Below are 20,656 nucleotides of genomic sequence, written 5' to 3'. Positions count from 1 at the left end.
ATCAGCAAGAGTGCACGTTCACCTTCATTCGAAATCCGATACTGTGGAATTCGTGGGAATCTAACATTCGCTTTCAGGCTTACCACATAAGGGGGAATTTCCAAGAGGCCTACATCGTTAGGACCAGTCGCCCAAAGAGTATCAGGGAGAGAACGCAGCTCCGGTGGGAGCTTATCCGTCGACATATACATTGGAGAGATGACTCTTTTGCCTAAAGTGAGCTGTACTCCTGAAGGAGAACAGTACAGTGTCGCATGCAGGCGTTTCAACAGATCTAAACCAAGCAGATTCTCATAACAACCGGTTGTTAGGATAAGGGGTGCTTCTAGTTCGCATGGCCCAACAGAAATTGATAAAGGACTAGAAACAGGATTGTGAACAGGGGCGCCTGAGAAACCTACTGAAGTGTTCGTTAAGCCAGACAAAGGTGCGCCAGGGAGTTTCGCATGCATAATTTAACTTTTTGCCGCACCAGTATCCAACAGAAACGGTTCGCCACGCCTGATGTAACTACTGCGACATAAGGTCCACTCTGATCAACTGGAACTGATACTACTCCCTCTCTTTGCCTGTGGCTGTCCTAGTACTCGCTTCTCTGAATCTCTTCATTATGATCATAGTAATCTTCAACATGATACTGTGGAGATCTACCTAGTTGCGCAGGTTGTACATTTCGCTGATCGAAATAATTTGATGGGCGATCGGCCTGTGGTGTCATTGTACCACGTCCTCTACCTCTAGGAGCTTGCATAAACCCAACATTACCTCTCTGAGCTGGGACACCACTAGTCTGTGCGTGCAGTACCGGACACTCATTCTTATAATGACCCTCCTTTTTACAATAGGCACACTGATTCCATGCTAACTGTTGTCGGGAAAAACCGTAATTAAATCTTTGGGACGTCCCTTGCTGGAATTGTGGCTGTTGCTGAAACTGGGGTCGCTGCTGTGAATCTGATTGATTCGAGCGAGGCGGATACGCCTGTTGCAATAGTACTTTAGTCTTCAAATCTTTTGTCTTCTTTTCTGACTTTTCCTTCTCTTCTGTCTCTCTATTCTCGTAATACTGTGCAGTTGCAAGTATCTGTGCTGTCGTCGACACTGCCCATGCACTTTCAGAATCCTTTAACTTGTTACTAAGCTCAGGTAGTAAGTTAAACACAAACTTGTCGACAAACAACCTCTGGCCTCCCTCAGTACTCATATCTTGCCCACTGTGGTCCACGAAGGTCTCTTCAAATCTAGTGAAAAAGTCAGAGACGCTTTCGTCTTTCTTTTGTTTGCATGCCGATAGTTTATCCCAATTAACTCGTAACACTGGCATCAGCGTTTTCATCAGATTAATTATTCTGCCAGGTAAGGCAGCAATCAGAGGTTCAGGTTTAGCACCGCCAACTTGTTGCGCATCTGCTGCTACAATAGCTGGCCAATCACCTCCTAGGGCGACTGGGTGGTTCTCTTGCCGAATCTTGGCCCATATAGGCTGTGGCACTACATTGCCAAATAGCATTTCAATGTCTGCCAAATTCATGACACACGCTTGAACTGTCTGTGTTAACTCTTTATAATAACCAGCAGGGTTTTTACGCGGGTCCGGCAGCGCCTGTTTTACTGCTAATACTTCGGCCCGCTTCCAAGGGATGTGTATCCACACTCTCTGGAATTGTGCCGGAGCAGCTGCAATACCATTAGCCGCATCAGCTTGAACTGCATCACGCCATATCGGTGGAACTTCCCTCATCGGATATTGACCTCGTCTTTTCCTAGTAATCGGTGAACCATCAGGGTCCCTTGACGCTCGAAGAGGGAAATCATCCCTATAAGCCAAAATCAGTTCTATCGCTTCCCTTACTTCTGAACCTATCACCATTCCTGTGGCAAATTTCTGCTGAACATTTATTAGATCAGAGGGGACGGAATCTAAGTCATCATCTTCCCATTCCTCACGCACAAGAGAACACATCACGTCAAAAACATAACGTTGAGTTGGTTCATTCCATTGCATAAAGGTATCTAACACTCTTCGTGCATCATACTTCGCAGCTTTCGACATCCACCTAAGAGCTGTCGAATCTAACATTTCTCGTTCCTGGGGACCAGGAAGCTGGCTACGTCTCTGTATAGAGTCAGAAACGGGGGTCCCAATTAAAGACCTGTAGAGAGGAGTTAAGATATTAGTCGGTTATTTTCCGACGAACGGAAAGCGGAGTCAGAATGTCCACAGGGTTCGGGGACAGGGCAGCTGGAGCAGATGAAATAGTAAGGGTGGGAGTAGCAGGTAAAGCAGTTTGCGAAACGACAGGCAAAGGCGGAACAGGCGACCCAGGAAGAGGGGGTGCCGAGGGAACATTAACCACGGGAAGGACAGGAGCTGGAATCAAAGGAAGTGGAGCAACTATTCCAGGCTGACCAGCAGCCGGTTGCACAACAGGTGGTAACTGTGGTGCTGTAATACCCTGTGCATACGGTGGAGGTGAATTCAACAAGTAAGACAACAGAGGATCCTTTTCATGGTCCTTTATCGGCTTAGTAGGACAAGATGGCAATACAGGGTAACATTTATCAATTGCCAAATTATATTTTCTATTCGCCATCTCCATTGCTTTCTCAGTCTCGTTGACATGCAGCTGCCTAGCAGACTCCATTAAAGTCAACCCTTTCTCTTTCTGTTCTTTCTTCGTCTTCCTAATTTCTCTCTGTTTGGCTTCTTTACGCCATACGCAAAAAGAATCAAACATTGCCGGCCGGGCTTTTCTTTTAAACAACTTCATTTCTAGATTGTCTAGAATTTCGCTTTCGAAGCTACCATGCGGTGGCCAACTAAGGACACCATCCTTTCTGGTATAACGGACCCATACTTCATTATACGCAATAGGACCTACACCGTGTTTACAATAGAGCTCATATGTAGGAGTTCCAATCGGAGGAACCGAACACGAATCCTCCAACCGGGAATCCCCGTTGCAACGTAACCAGGACAGGAAACAATTACTATTGTTAGTCATGACAAACAAAGACAAATTCCAACCAAAATGCGCAGAGAACTTAGGCCTACCAAAATGAACCAATACCAAAACAAAGATTATCTAAACAAGAGCAACCAATGATAATCTACGAATTAAACCAGAGCAACAAAGAACAACCAAACTGAGCGTAACCCACTTAATACTTAACTGAAATGTGGAAGACGTCACCAAGGAGAACCCGTCTACGTCTCGCCGTACTAAGGTCTGCAACTCGGGTCCAAGACAGGGCGACAGTCAGGGCAGCGGTCCTCTGTAGCCGTCTGGGAACGGGAACCCTCGTGGAAGAGATCGTCGGGCCACTTTTACGACATGCAGGGATCGATGAAGCGGGGTACCTCCCTCCGGAATCTTCACACGAAACTCCTCGAACTTTTCAGGCTTTGGACCGTTACCGGATGACGTCGCCCCACGTGGGCGCCAAATTGAGGTTCTGGACTTTTAAGAGTCCAGAGGTGTCAGGGAAACAACACCCGAAGACCCCTGAGTTCTTTCCTGTCTCGGTGCACAAATAAACAGAGACACAGGTTTCTCGATGGTGGCGTCAGAGACCAAGATTTATTCACTGCAGGGACACAGAAGTCATAGGAACCACACAGAGGCAGAATCTACGAGACTGTTCAAATTGCATTAAGTGGGTTGTTCCTTAAATACACGAAATATGTCTTTAGGCAACATTACACGAATATTTCTCATGCCCAACCTGGTATCCCAAACAAACAATAAATAGACATCAAACAATAATTAGTCGTAGGTTTTCGGTATTCGATCAGGTCCCCTTGTCAGTTTTCCATTCTTTGCCCGATCCTCCCCATCATAAAAATCGTAACCTCCCCATTGTAAAAGCCCAGAAGGAGAGGAGCAGAGCCAGGTGCAAAGGATTGAAAAGTAGGATAAGAGGTGTTTATGGATCATAAACGGGCATGGCTACCGTCTTCGGCCTTTCAGTCAGGACAATGGACACGAGAACCAGTATAGCAGGACTGGCCTCAGGCAAGGGAGGCAGCTTGATTCTGCCTAGTCATGCAGCGTCAGCCTTTCTCGGGGCTCGAGCTTACGTATCCTTAACAAGGTGATTCTGCCGGGGTCATCGCCCGTTCATTGACTATGTGAGGGCAAGAAACAAAATGGTTGCCGTAACTAAAATGGATGCCATGACTTAACAACGGAATGCCCTATTTCTCAGTGAATTCATGCTAGTTGCGCAGCGAAAACACTGTCATGTATATAATGGATCATTTACGGTTCATTGGTACCAAAATTGTGTCAGTACTACGATACCGAATACACGGGTTCGGATCGCTACAGAACCTCAGATCCTTGCACATGTTCAGAAGGGCATAGCTAGTAGAATGCACCTGTTCCTAGTATAGAACTGTCAGGCTGTTCTAACTGATGTCAACAACTTATTACTCCTCCTACTTGCTGACTGTGCATTTTCTGTATGACCATCGATGTGTGTAACTCTTCTCATGTGTACTTGTACTGCCTTCTTTTGAGCCCCCGTGTGGGTATATAAGGCCCCTGTTCTCTGTACTCCTTAGAATGCCTCCTGCAGTGACTTGAGACTACTGTTGTGACGCAATCTCCCTCTTCTGAGGTTAATAAAAAAGATGTCTTTTATATTACAGCTTTTGTGCCAATTTCTTCTTTGCTGTTGGTTTAAAACGACAAGGTGTATCAGTGAAACCCCTGAGAAGGTTTTGATTTCTTCAATGGCAGAGACCACTGCATTCCACAACAAACAGGAAATGACATACAGGAAAGGAACTCAGCCATGTTGTGGTCATTCGCAGCTATTGTCACTTCACTGCAACACCATCCTCCTCCATCCTGCTGCTCCCTGCAGTAATCTCACCCCAAACATGGCTGAGGGACCTTATTGGGGTTTGGTGAACTAGACAATTAATACAACTCATGACAAAATCTGGCAGGACATCACTACGAGCTGTGATGAAGTGGTTGTCCATACCCAGTGGGGGAAGTTCTGTCATAAGCTTTTTTAAGACCTTCGTCACATGGCCTGAATTAGGAATCAGGACATTTTGCTCTTGTACTCCCAGCCACATTCCTGGCACCCCTGCTTGATACCACTGAAAGAAGGACCCTGACAGCTGCCTGACCCACTCTCCATGTCTGTATGGAGCAGTCTGGGCAGCAGAGTGACAGTAAGTGTATTTTTGGAATATTCACTTCAGTGCACAAACATATTGAGAGAGGTGTCCTGTAATGAGTATAATTTAAGCTTTGGTCTAACCTTCCATGTTATGTTTAACAAGTGTTATTAGTGTAGGTTTGAAACTTTATTATTGAAAATACGCATGTTTAGAAGTAGGCTTGTTTGGTTTTACTTAACATATGTTCTTGACATTATAGAAAAGCTTGTAAAATTCTCTGTTTCGAGACAACATAAGAGTGAAATCCCAACTTACACATAAATGATCTGCTATATTTCCTTTTTGTCAAAATTAGCCTATATGATGCTGACATTGTGTAACTTAACCTTACTTTCTAACCACCATGTATTTTGTATCTATTCAATTCCTAGTTCTCACAAATAATTATTACTGTGAGAATTGTGTTGTAATATATTCAACATTAAGGCATAACCCTTTGCAATGCTTTGTTGTCGTGTACAAATACACTCTTTTTTTTTTTTTTCCTTTTTTTTTTTTGTCCTCATCTTCACCATGGCTGAAACTTGCGTGAGCCAAAACAGAACAGAGAGGCATATGGGGCATTAACAAGCTGTCTCAGCTGATAGCTGGAAGAGGTATTACCGTAAATAAATGCTGACCGTGACCCCACAGCTATGTCATACATCCAAGCCAATCTTAACATCCTTAATTGGACTCAGCGCGTGTCAACCAAAGGCCATATTCCACCATAGCTAAGAACCGCAAGAAAATTAACATCTATGCCATGCGGCTAGCAAGGAGAGTAAACCATGGCTTCATAATCATAGGACCTGGGGGGAAAAAAAAAACAAAAAACAAAAAAACCCAGGCCGTTATTGAGACCAATCAAGTAGGTGCCAGAAAGCTTGTTTTTTCAAATTGCCGGACCTGAGGAGATCTATTTTCGAGATTTGTTACATCGACGACTGCCAGTCATATATAGAAGGTGGAGATGCCTCTTTCCAACGCATGCATATTTCTCTTCGAGCCGTCAGGATGGAATAGAACATAAGATTTTTTACTGGACTTCGCTTCTGGTCCACAATCCCAAATATTACTAACCGCAAGTCCACAACAACTGTGAAACCCACAGCAGAAGAAAGTTTAGAGCCAATAGAATCCCAGAAAGATGACAAATGGGGGCACTCAAAAAACATGTGGGCATCAGAAGCTTCGACTAAACCGCAGCGGGGACATGCCACCTGAACACCCGGAATACATTTAGAAAGCCTTTGAGGAGAATAATAGGCCCTATGGATAGTAAAGAGATGGTTTCTGCGGAGCCAGGCAGGTTTAACCAAGTCCCACATGGTGTTACATGACACATGCCATTCAGATTTTCATTTGGCAGTAGGGTACCCCACAGATAATCAGGGAGAAGAAATTCCCCATCTATCTCATCCAAGATTAAATTATACCAAAGGGAAACTTCTTTAGGTTGAGGTGCTCTGTCCAACAATGTTGACACCAGTTGGCTATTTCCTCCTAGGGGCATGTTGTAACTCCGAGGGGCACCAGAAGTTGAATGTGAGTGGGCCCAACTTGAGATTTGTATGTATTTTAATCTAGAAAGGTTTGGACCAACCTTATTTACCAGATACTCCCAAGGAAACACTGACCCCTCCAAGAATAGATCGCCCCATGATTGAATACCGGCATCCTTTAATGGAGTTACCAGGGCGTCATTAGCCCAGCCAGGGGGGGTTGGAAGGTCCCATATTGGAGATCTGTTTGAAAAGTACCCTAGTTTGATAGCAGCCCTAAGGTTAGACCAAGTTTTAGCTAAGCCATGGAGCACCTTCAGTTTAATTTTTTTTTAAAACTTGGGGTCCCCAAACTTAAATAGAAAACCTGACTGTCCAACTCCTTCTCCCTGTAATAAGGCAGAAAACATATTCCCTATTCCTTGGGATGACGGGTGTTTTTAGCAACATTCGAGCATGTGTCATCTGAAAGGCCCAAGCATAAATCTGGAGGTCAGGTCCAGCCAGTCCACCTTTCTCCCTGCGCCGTCTAATTTTTTCCATGCTATCCTCACGTTTTTATTTTTCCATATAAATGAGGAAATATCGCTCTGCATCTTGCTAATAAGTGTTGCCTCGAAATATAGTGGGATAGTATTAAAGATGTAGGTCAGCTTAGGTAATATAGACATCTTTACTAAATTTGCACGGCCCAAGATAGTTAGGGGGAGATGGGCCCAAGATCCCATTAACTTCCGGCATTCTTTAGCAACGATAGAGAAATTCATAGAGGCAATCTTGTTTATATCTTTAATAATTCTCAGACCCAGATATCTCAAGTTGTTGCTCATTTGCTCATTAAATCCTGAAAGGTCGCTGTTCCATGCCATGATTTCGGTTTTGGCAGAATTGACCTTGTATCCTGAGATACTTCCAAATTCGTGAGCTAAGTTGATGATTGCAGGAAATGCCGTACTGATCTCAGATGTCATGATCAAAATATCATCGGCATATAAGGACACCCTTTTTTCCCAATCCCTATATTCAAAAGATTTAATATTGTTGTCCTCTCTAATTTTTTGGGCAAAAGGCTCGATAAATATATCGAAAAGTAGCGGGGAAAGGGGGCAACCCTGTCGCGTTCCTCGTGTGATAGTAAAGGGATCGGAGAGGCCTCCAGTAACCAAAACATATGCAAGAGGGTTATGGTATAGGAGTTCTACAGCTCTGCGGAAAGCACCACCAACGCCAAACCTCTCCAAGGCCCCCGACAGGTACAACCAGTTAACCCTGTCGAAGGCCTTGGCGGCATCCAGCGTCAAAATAGCCAGAGGCGCGTTTGAGTTTGTGGCCATATCGATAGCTCCTATAAGGTCATACGTCAGCTCATATAGCTGGCGACCCTTAACAAAGCCTTTCTGGTTAAGATGCAAAACTGAGGGGGCCACTTGACCCAATCTCTTGGCCAGCAATGATGCAAAGATTTTATGATCTGCATTTAGTATAGAGATTGGGCGATATGAGCCACAATCAGTTGCAACCTTACCTGGCTTAAGAATAAGAGTGATGGAAGCATTGTTCCAAGAGGAGGGTGGTAAAACACCCTCTTGCAGGATTTGATTGAATAAAACCGCAAGGAAGGGCGCAACCTCTACAGCAAGATGTTTATATATCTCGGCGGGCATGCCATCAGGGCCTGCCGCTTTACCCCCCTTGCAGTTTTGTATTGCCCCTACTACTTCTTCTTCAGTGATTGCAGTTTCGAAAAAAAGAACACTGCTCTGAAGATAGTGATGGTAATGTAATGCCATTTAGCCAGTCTTTTATTTTCTCGGGGGAGATGTTTTTATCCTCCCGATAGATGTTTTGAAAAAAGTTTTTGAAGGCAGATCTTATCTCTAGGTCTGAGGATACCTTCCCAGCACTGGTTATAATAGAGTTAATGTTATTACGGGACCTGTCCGTTCTAGATTTCCAAGCTAACAGTTTGCCCGCCCCTTCTCCAAATTCAAAATGCGCAAGCTTACTTGCTTCCCACCTCTGAAGAATGCGTTGATTAAGCACCGTGGCCAATTCACCCCTAAGTAACGCGATCTTCTCACGTATATTGGAATTAGGACCATTACTACAGGAATTTAACTCATTCTGTAATGATGTCAAATTAGCCTCTATACTTGAGACTTCCTGAGTATATTGCCTCCTACGGTATACGACCTTACTCTTTATAACCCCTCTCAGGAAACACTTAAGAGCGTCCCATACCATAGAGGAACAGGCTGAGCCGATATTGGTTTGCAAAAATTCCTGTGTTTCTAGCCTCAAAGATGTAATATCCTCAGGTGATGAAAGGAAGGAACGGTCAAAGGACCAAGGCCTGGTCGTAGATTGGATCAGGTCACCCAGCTCAAGCAAGACAGCAGAGTGGTCTGACAGATGTGAGGGAAGATAGCTGATATTTTTTACTGAATCACGGAGAGCTCTGTTGATCAAAAAAAAATCAATCCTGGAGCTGTGACGATATTTATAATTTCGAAATGAATATCCAGGTATCAAACCAGCTGTTGCTCTCCAGATATCAATATATCTGTATTGGTCCATGCATTTAAGCAGGAAAACTCTAGACCTAGACAACCCCTGTTGACGACTAGAGGGGGTTTTATCCAATAAAGGATCAAGCACGATGTTAAAGTCCCCTGCTAGAATAACAGGCTCAGGGAAGTGCAGAAGTTCAGAGAATAATGCTTCCAGAGCAGAGGGGTCGTCCCTATTGGGCCCATAGTAACCAGCTATAGTAAGAGATGTGCCTCCTATAATCACTGAGACAATTACCCATCTACCTGAGGGGTCAGTTTTCTGCAAGACCAGTCTAGCATTACTCGCCTTTTTAAAGAGAATAGAAACACCCCTAGTGTTAGAGGGTTAGGACGTGCAGACTAGCTGATCTATCCATCTATTTTTATTCACAATCTCAAGCATCTCGGTTGCAACTAAGTGTGTCTCCTGGAGTATAATGATCTGCGCATCCAAGTCACGTAGGTATTGGAGAATCCTATTTGCTCTAGGTTTGGTGCGCAAGCCATTAACATTCCAGGAAAAAATCCTTAAGTTAGCCATAGCGACTTAATAGATACTGATGGATAGAAAGGTAGGATGACCTGTGACCTCCATAGCCACATATAAGGCCTGTCCTAACTCTAAAAAGTAAAAAGAAAAAAATTATCAGCCTGGCAGAAGATGAGGAGAATTTTCTAGTGAATTTTTGCCCACCCCCCCCCCGAGCCTTGAAAGCCCCACCCCCCACCCCTGAGGAACCCCTGTGTGGTCTAGCCGGGACAAGTCCGGATAGTGGTACCCCTGCCCATGCCTAAGCCTCCACAGAGCGCCACTGCTAGTTGGTCACGGACTGCTGAGAGCTGGACCCCCTTCCTCTTTATCCCTTTTCTCTTACTTTTATTACTCTCTCATTATTATATTTTTTTTTCCTTTTTTCCTTCTTTTTCTATGTCTCTCTTTTTTTATTCGTAAGAAAGAATGGTGTTTTCTCAGCACTCTTTCCCCCCCCCCCCCCCTTCCCTCTCCTGATTCTTCACTTTATTGACTTTTCAGATATTATGGCTATACCCTTCCCATCTTTCGCAATTACCTCTCCCCCCCTCATACCTCCTCTCTCCCTCTTCCCCCCCTATTTTAGATATCCTTTATTTTTATTTTATTTTATTTTTTATTTTATAGTCAAGCTACTTAAACTACCTTACTATCTTATAATGTTTTTGTTTTTAGTTTCACGGGGAAGAGGGAGTAAAGGGAACCAGAGGAGATGTGATGGATCATGGAAAAGAAGAGAGGTCACCCAAGAAGCCATCCCAGCTATCAATCTGAACCCCCCGCGGCCCCCCCATGGACCTAAGTAGATCATCAGCTGCCTCTACTGTGCGAATATTATGCATCTTGTTATTTAACATTATCTTCAGAGCTGCTGGGAAGTTCATTTGGACTGTTGCCCCTAATTTCCTAAAGGCCTACATTCTTCTGCCCAGCTCCCATTGCCTGTCCAGAGTAACCCTAGACAGGTCAGATCTTACTTGGAAGGTAAAGCCAGAACCTGTAAGTGATTTTTGTTTGAGAGCCAGATTCAGAATAGATACCTTTAAGGCATAGGTGTGGAAATAGACTAGGATTTTACGGGGCTTGATCCTCTGCGAGTTGTGTCTGAATGGATCTCTATGGATCCGTTGAATGTCCGTGGCGAGGAGCTCTTCAGGGTGGTCGAACTTGAGAGACTTCTTTAAAAGCTGGATAATATATGCCTTAATATCCTGCCCTTCTTGACCTTCCGGCACGTTCAAGATGCGGATATTATTTTGCCTCGCGTTGTTTTCCAACACCTCCATCCTATCTGTTAGGGCTGAGTCCACTTTTTTCAATTTAACAATCTCCTCCTTTGCGCGGTCCATTTCTACAGACAACCCCTCGACTGTCTCTTTCAGTGCACCAGTCCTAGTGAGGAGGCCATCTATCTTATTGTCTAAGGTCTCGCAATATGAACGAATCTCTTTCTGAATAATCGTAGATTCTTCGAACCCTCTTTTAATGTCAGCAGATAGGTTTGAGAACATCAACAATAGTGAAGAAGCTGAGAGATCAGGTGATGCACTCGCAATAGGAATAGGGGTGAAGGGAGCAGAGGGAGCATCAGAGGCCGAAGGAGGAGGGACCTGTAAAGCCTTTTGCTGCTCGTCCTTAGACTTTAAGATCAAATGCCCCCCTGAGATCTGACCCCCCGAATCCCCACTCTCAGGATCGACACCATCATTGCGTATTTCCAGGTTAGACACCTCCGCTTCCTCAACAGCTGGATTGATGAGCATTGGAAGGAGAGAATGTGGTACCTCGGGAAAACTGGTAGCTGTAATGTTAACCTGAGTTGACTCAGACATCGTAAAGGTATCTGGAGGGGTAGATACTATAGAGAGGTTATTCTGGGCCAGATCCAACACCTGGGGTATGACTTTAAAGTAGGAACGCAAAGAGGGCGTAATCCTAGAACTAAAGTCGAGGACCGGTCTGGCTATTTTTCTGGACTTCTTAGTACGTTTAGCTTTTATCTCTGTGGAGAGATAGGAAGAATTTCTAGTAGGCGATGTTGTAGTCAGTTGTAGAGATACTTTGGGTGTCAGCTCATTCCTGGCTCTTGTTGAAGCTAGAGTGGTAGCATGGATAGGTACTACAGTCTCCAATGTTTGCAGTAAGGAGGCCTTTCGTCCCTTCCCGTCCACCTTTTCTTTAGCTTGTCTTCCCACCTTGCTATTCGCCTGACCGCCTCTCTTGATGTAGCTAAGGTCTCTAGACCCACTTCGCCCCCTCACCCCCTCACCCCCCCACTAGTTATGGATATAGGCAATTTTGGCATTGGGGTAGGGGCTGTCTGAAGTGAGGGTGAGGGTGAGGGTGAAGGCCAGAGTTGCTGGAAATATTCCCCTCTAGGGCGGCTTCTAAAGTAGCCTCTGTGTCCTCCTGCTGACTTAAATGACAGGGAACCAAACAGGGTAACACGCTATTTGAAGCCAAAAGATAAGCATCGCCTCCTGCCCCCCCCTTGCCCACACCCTCTTCCACCTGATCCGTGGATGCTGCGAGTACTGTAGAAGCAGCTAATAAAGCTTTTCCAACTTTAACGGTTGTTACACTCACTGTTGTGGCGTCTAATGGTTCACTCCGTCGGGAAGAGCTGTCAGCAAGAAATCCCCTCTGCAGATGCCGCACCCGCCTCCCACGGCGAAGCTCCAGGGCGGCCAAATGCCACGGGCTCAACACCTGTGGCAAAGACGCGCCGACCGGCCGTGAAGTGATGCAGGACTCAGGGGCGGCTGAAACGCCTTTCTCTAAGCACACGAAACACATGCAGTGAGGTAAGAAAGTCCGTGGCTGCTATACGTAGGGCGGGTCAGAGCAATCCGATGTAGAGCGGAGAACGAACAGGCGAAATCACCAAAGTACAAACAAAAACAAAATCATGGAAAGGGAATGTAACGCAGCCGCCAGGGAGCCATCCGATGAGAAACAGAGAATACAAAAAACACAATCGTGGAGAGGCAATCTAGCGGAGCCCCCAGGGAGCACAGGAAAAGCTCACTCGCTCAGCATTTCAAAATCACTGCCGAAGGCTGGGGGCGTGGCGCTCTAGTGGAAGCTCAAGGCAGAGTACCGCGACAGCTAGCCTGCTGACGCCATGTTCCCCATAGCTGACAAATACACTCTTATCTCAGATAACAAATGTGTGGATGATGTTGACAACCATCTTTTACAATTTTAGCACAGGATTACTCAAATAAGTAAGCACTTATCACGACTCTTTCTCCTCCTTTGAATGACTCTTTCAAATGATATATTAGCAAATATAATTTCTAAGTATTGGAAAGAGCACAAATCTTAGTATCAAATCACAGGATAGGACGAGTTGCTTAAGACTTCACAAGCTCTTGTATTTTGTCTGAGGCATGATATCAAAATGCAAAAAATAATTGCAAATAAATATAGAGGAACAACATATTTTCTTCCTATACTTTGTATTTAAATAATGAAACATTGACTTAAAAAGGGGAACAACCTTTACAACGCAACTTTTACAACGCACTACACTTACAACGCAATTTTTACAACGCAACATCCACTACAACGCATTCCATTACATCGCATGACACTACAACGCATTTTTAAAAACTACCTTTACAACGCATTCCATTACATCGCATACTACCTTTACAACGCATACCATTACAACGCATAATATTACACTACACTATCCAACACTTACCCTACTGTTGCACCCCCTGGAGTTAGAATAGTAATTTTTACCCCTATACTATCCAACATTTACCCTACTGTTGCACCCCCTGGAGTTAGAATATTAATTTTTACCCCTATACTATCCAACACTTACCCTACTGTTGCACCCCCTGGAGTTAGAATAGTAATTTTTACCCCTATACTATCCAACACTTACCCTACTGTTGCACCCCCTGGAGTTAGAATAGTAATTTGTACCCCTATACTATCCAACACTTATCCTACTGTTGCACCCCCTGGAGTTAGAATAGTAATTTTTGCCCCTATACTATCCAACACTTACCCTACTGTTGCACCCCCTGGAGTAAGAATAGTAATTTTTACCCCTATACTATCCAACACTTACCCTACTGTTGCACCCCCTGGAGTTACAATAGTAATTTTTACCCCTATACTATCCAACACTTACCCTACTGTTGCACCCCCTGGAGTTAGAATAGTAATTTTTACCCCTATACTATCCAATACTTACCTTAAATGCAATGTAATATTATGCGTTGTAAAGGTAGTATGCGATGTAATGGAATGCGTAGTAAAGGTAGTTTTTAAAAATGCGTTGTAGTGTCATGCGATGTAATGGAATGCGTTGTAGTGGATGTTGCGTTGTAAAAATTGTGTTGTAAGTGCATGCGTTGTAAAAGTATGCGTTGTAACGTCATACATCCACTTACAAATATTTAAGATTAAAATATCATTACAAAATAGATTAGGCTATCAACATTTTGGTATGTTTGTTCAAGCTGAGAGTCTTGAATCTATGAGTTGGACGCAGTTTGGTGCAGCACATTGACGCATTTGCGAGCCAACGAGCTGATGAACACGATGCACACAAACAAGCAATGGAGCAGCCGAGTGGTCGAGTGAAGCGGTGCACTCCCTGATTCTGCTTGGAGCCTGCCTTCAGTGGGCTGCCCCATGGGAGGATCCACGGTGAGTTGTCGGGCCGTTGCTGGAGCCACGTGACACAACAAGGTGGCATGCATTAGGCCACCAACCTCAAAACCACTGTATTACAACCGCACAACTGGAGAAGGGAAGAAGGTAAATGGCAGAGGCAGTGAACACAGCACAGTAAGGGTCCTGTGTGAAGAACTACCTGCCCTATTTCATAGAATCAGTTACAGTGACACCAGGAGCACAGTGACCCACCCAGGGTAAAGAGGATCCTGATGCTAGTTGTTGCTGCACATTGCCCAGGTGAACAGTAAGTTGAAAATTGGATTTCTTAACAGAGCAGCACCAGTGCCTGGATATGAGCAAGGCTGGGGCCAGATGCACTGAGTAGAAGGTGCAGTGGTGTTAAGGAGTGCATGTTTATCAACCATATACAGCCAGAATTTGTGAAAGCCTGTGGTCCATCCTCTGTTTGAGCACCTGTTGCTACTGAGTCCACAGAAGAGGTCCACGTGAACTTGCCAATCAGCTCTAGCACATGTAGTGAACCCCATGAAGGCGCAGTTAGGTTCCTGATCTCTGACTGGTACAGCATACCACCCTACCCTCTGCACAGCCTGGCATCTCGGAAGAAGAGGCTACTGATGTTCCCAGCTAAGGGTGGAGGGAGTTGAGACTGATAGCAGCTATCACTGGGGAAATGGGGAAAGGGATGTAGTCATGGTTCTGGGGCAGGTTGGCTGATGGCCCGGGCACAGCTAGTGAACTCCTCATCCAAGAGTAACAGCTGGCTCCAGCAGTGCATCCAGCAATGGACACTTTTTGGCAGGGCTTTTCATACCAGAAGCTCTCCTGGGGAGAGGGAGAAGCCATGATGGCCAAGAAACCTAGTTACAGGAGACTGGTCCATTTACAAGCCTGAAAAAACCTAAAGCCAACCCAGTGAGACATAAACCCCTGCATGAGAATGCCCTGAAACGATTTAGTGCACTCAACCTTTTTTACTAAAGGGGACTCTGGAGCCAGCAGGTTGGCCTTGGCTGAGTCAAATCCAGAATGTCTCATACAAGCCGAACCTTCTCTCTGTGCCTGTAAGTCATTGCTGCTCGATAACCTAGAAGGGTATATGGAACATGTGATCTTAAAACCTATGGAGAAGACATCTATCAATGAAAATTTTATTCTTCATGACTTAGACATTGATCCAACTCAAACTCAATTCCAAAGTATAATTTTTGATTTTCCATCACCTTGCAGGCCAGAAAAAACATAGCGACCACCCTCTGGGTACTTTACTTACCAGCAGTAGCCCAGTGAGAGCTTCTCTACCAACTCTAGGGCGTATAGTACCCCAGAACTGCGTTTGCGTTCACAGTCATCATGTAACCTCCCCAGGGACTATGTTCAGCTTTCCAAATCTCTACATTGTTAAGAAAAAATCTTGTCCTCATTACTAGCACTGCTGGACAAGTCTGTGAATACCTCTGATCATATCTTGGATTTTCTTCTGTCCTTATCTAATTCATTCATCCTGGAAAAGAAATATCTTCTGGAACCGGTTATCTCCCCCTGGTTTTGACTCAGGAGGATAGAAATGGTTGTGACGTTGAGGGTCCCCAAGTTCTCTGTTTCTGATTATTGTTGTAAGGGCTTGGGCTCACAGGCTTACCCACTACAATGTAGGTCAAGAAATAATAAGAACTGGAGTCCTTCAGAGTATGAGCAGATCTGTTCTTTACAAAGTCTGCACAAACCATATCTCATGGTAGAGTCACCTCCATCTTCGATTTCTCTTCCTGCTAGCTAGCAAACTCTCTTTTTACAAAGAGGCTTCTGCATTGATGAGACTCACAGAGGAAAAAAGCAAGAAGAACAAGACAAATAATCAGTGAAAGACAGCAAGAAGAAAGAAATAACGCAGAATCTGCTTAAAGTGAGCAAAAAGTACACTTTGATTGCAATTCTCTACCGGGGTACAACAGCGGAGTGTTGGGAGGCTGCTTTAATTGAGGACAGGGTAGGGCTATCCCCTTCCCAATTGTCCCCAGAAGCGTCTCCAAAATCTCCACCAAATCTATGAGCATCAGTCACAGCCCCCTCAAGAGGCCCCTACTTAATCCTTTGACCCTCAAGTCAAGATGTTCACTGCAAAAGTAGGGGATAGAGTTGTCTGTAATTGTGATATGATGGGACTAGTCGAGGACAATATCATGTGTTTCTCTGAAAATGCCTTTGATTTTGCAATGTATAGCTATTTTTGACCAATAAATCTATCTGAATAGGCCTTTCATATTGGAGTGTTTTGTTGATATACCTTAATTACACACAGTTCAAAGCATTGATGTGTCACTAGTCCAAATTGTGAATCGAGGCGCAAACTGTAGATCCAGAGTAACCTTTAACTCCAAATTATTAGGTAACCTAGTATTACAAAATAGTGACAAGGTGTGCTGTCGAGGTATTGATGTAATTCCTTGGCAGAAGGAAAAGAACACGAGAACATACCTGCATAATACCTTGGGTGAAGGTAACTATCCCCTAGATCCTCTTCCCAGTAATATCTTGTCAATTGGGAAGGTAAACAATTTGCAGGTCTCATTTGGAAAAAGGTGTAGGAGAGTTTCCCTGCTCTGTGAGAAAGAGGAGAGAAATGCCCTGGACAGAGATGACAAAGCTGGTAGGTGGATTTGGGTAGCGGATGTTCTTAACTTCAAGGGTTCCAGTGAGCTAAACTGAAAAAGATGTACCTAGTAATAATCTTAAACTGGTTTCTTGGCATGTGACTGGGTTATTGTATTGACTGATAGCAATGAAATACTATACTTGAACAGATTGGAAGTAGATATATTATTATTCCAAGAAACGTGCTATACAAATGATTGGAATTTAGAAGGATACTTCACACTAAATTATACTGCAATCCCCTCTAGGAGGTGCCCTGCAAAAGGCAGTATAGCAATAATGCTAAGTACAAACTGTAGTTGGACATTTAATGAAGTTCAATTTTTCTCCCCCTCAATGCCATTTTTTTAAATTAAAAATATGAAAAAACAGATTAGTTCCTGGAACATTGCAGGTATTTCTCGTCATCTGAAAAATTCAAAGCACAACGGTTTGTTTAAAAAATAAGTTCCATGATGCTTGGTTACTAGAGTCCTGAGAAACTGGCAGCTTCAGTAGATCCAATTTCACTACCTTTGAGAAAAAGGCCAGAAAGGCCAGATTCGTCCACTTGTAGAGGGTTACTTACCTTAATCAACAACCAATGTAAAAACTAAGATGCAAATAAATTGCTTCTTCCTCTAATCAAATCTTGGTTGTTAAGGCAGGTAATTATAGGAATGAATAGCTATATATAATAAAAATATATTTACTATTCTCTAGGATTGACTTGGCAAACTTAATAACACTGTGGACAAGCTGGAACATCTAACAGAGTATTATAGGGATCATACTTGCATTGTCATGGGGGATTTCAATGAAGACCTCCTAGGGGTATTTTCAGAACTGAGCACCTCCAAAGAAGGCCCAGATAGAGCTTTTCTAATTCCACCACCCATATTTTCCAGTAAAGCGGGAAGCCACTCTGGGAAATTTAAATTTCTGAGAACTTTTTTTAGTGAAATCAGAACTTATCAACTGCAAGGAGGTGGTCCTTTTGACAAACCAGTTCCATCACATATTTTACCATGACTTTTCTTACTTTTGCATGTGTAAAAATATGAAATTATTTCCATGAAGTAAAGTGATCATAACCCTCAGGCTATCACCTTAAGATATGCAGTTTGAGTTTTCAAACGTTACATTCTAGACAAGATATGATAACTGCTACAAATAATACATCAGAGAGATGCTAAAAAGGTTCAGCAAACTCGATGGAAAGTATAGCATGTGGAAAGAAATGTGGGCCAACATAACAAAATGTATCATATCTCATCGGTCCCAAAATATCAAAACTAGTATAAAACATCAAAGAGGACAACTCCCTAAACCGTCAAGGGAAATACAAACCATAAAGAGGCAATTCAAGAGATCCATGTAACATTTATCAGCTCTTCAACACAGTATTGAACAGTCTAATGGCATAAAGCAATTTAAAGCGACATACAGGAAAACAGTAAGGAGGATAAAAACAGTATAGGCCACAGGAAGTGAGGTATAGTACAAAAACCGAGTGAGCAAAAAGACATAAAAAGGTTTTGTATTCAGGATACAGGAACCTTTGCAGCAGATCAATATGTTGATAAGGGGATGACAACATCAAGGAACTAATAGCTTTATTAATAACTAAAAGCAAGAATTCTCATGTCCTGGGCCCCAGTGGATCCCGATTGCTATATTCAAAAAGGATCCGAAGTTGTGGAGCAGTATATTAAAACCGGTGCTCGATCTTGTCTTGCTGTCAGGAGGGATACCAGAATCATGGCAAGAGTCAGTAATACAACCACTTCATAAAAAGGGACGTCAAAAAGATCCTACTATCTTCCGCTTAAGAGCCCTTCTAGAAGCGTAAGGTAAACTTTTTTGAAATATCTATTGTTACATTTAACAGGACGGGTAGCACGTAATAAACTTCTGACGGCTTATCAAAAGGGGTTCAGGATAGGCTGTGCAACAACAGATAATATTGTAGCTTTGACACTTCTTATAGAGAAGGCACTCTACTTTAGAAGAACACTATGGTGCCGATCACGATCCGGTAAAAAATGTCCCCGTACGACTCGTATCGGGTCTTTTTACCGTACGAATCGTACAAGTGCCGTACGAACTGGCAATCACGATTCGCATGGTAAAAAGTCCATACGAACCGCACTGGGAAAATTTCCCCACACGTCCTCGGGTCGGAAAATGTGTCCGACACGTCCTCGTACGATTCACCGTACAAACGTGAAAGGTGAACTCCGACCGGGGAATCACGATCCATCCCGGGCGTCCGAATGTACAACCGTATGGTGAAAAGACCGTCCGCACCGAACTCCCATAACAACCATGGAGACGTCCAAACAGGTGCCCGGTACGTGCCGTACCCCCCCCCAGCCCCCGTAGGTACGCGCCGACCCCCCCCCAGCCCCCGTAGGTACGCGCCGACCCCCCCCCAGCCCCCGTAGGTACACGCCGACCCCCCCAGCCCCCGTAGGTACGCGCCGACCCCCCCCAGCCCCCGTAGGTACGCGCCGACCCCCCCTGTGTGTACACCCGTGTACGGTGCGTACCCCCCCGTGTACGTTCGAGTCGAACCCCCCGTGTACGCTCGAGTCGGACCCCCCCGTGTACGTTCAAGTCGTACCCCCACCCGTGTATGTACGGTGCGTACCCCCCCGTGTACGCTCGAGTCGTACCCCCACCCGTGTATGTACGGTGCGTACCCCCCCGTGTACGCTCGAGTCGTACCCCCACCCGTGTATGTACGGTGCGTACCCCCCGTGTACGCTCGAGTCGTACCCCCACCCGTGTATGTACGGTGCGTACCCCCCCGTGTACGCTCGAGTTGTACCCCCACCCATGTATGTACGGTGCATACCCCCCGTGTACGCTCGAGTCGTACCCCCACCCGTGTATGTACGGTGCGTACCCCCAGCGCGGGGGGGTACGCACAGTACATACACGGGTGGGGGTTCGACTCGAGCGTACACGGGGGGGTACGCACCGTACATACACGGGTGGGGGTTCGACTCGAGCGTACACGGGGGGGTACGCACCGTACATACACGGGGGGGTTCGACTCGAGCGTACACGGGGGGGTACGCACCGTACATACACGGGTGGGGGTTCGACTCGAGCGTACACGGGGGGGTACGCACCGTACATACACGGGTGGGGGTACGACTCGAGCGTACACGGGGGGGTACGCACCGTACATACACGGGTGGGGGTACGACTCGAGCGTACACGGGGGGTACGCACCGTACATACACGGGTGGGGGTTCGACTCGAGCGTACATGGGGGGGTACGCACCGTACATACACGGGTGGGGGTACGACTCGAGCGTACACGGGGGGGTACGCACCGTACATACACGGGTGGGGGTTCGACTCGAGCGTACACGGGGGGGTACGCACCGTACATACACGGGTGGGGGTTCGACTCGAGCGTACACGGGGGGGTACGCACCGTACATACACGGGTGGGGGTTCGACTCGAGCGTACACGGGGGGTACGCACCGTACACGGGTGTACACACAGGGGGGGTTGGCGCGTACCTACGGGGGCTGTGGGGGGGGGTCGGCGTGTACCTACGGGGGCTGGGTGGGG

The sequence above is a fragment of the Triturus cristatus genome, chromosome 4_2 (genome assembly GCF_964204655.1).
Source record: "Triturus cristatus chromosome 4_2, aTriCri1.1, whole genome shotgun sequence".
NCBI lineage: Eukaryota > Metazoa > Chordata > Amphibia > Caudata > Salamandridae > Triturus > Triturus cristatus.
The sequence above is the reverse complement of the archived record's forward strand: the minus strand, read 5'-3'. Positions refer to the sequence as shown.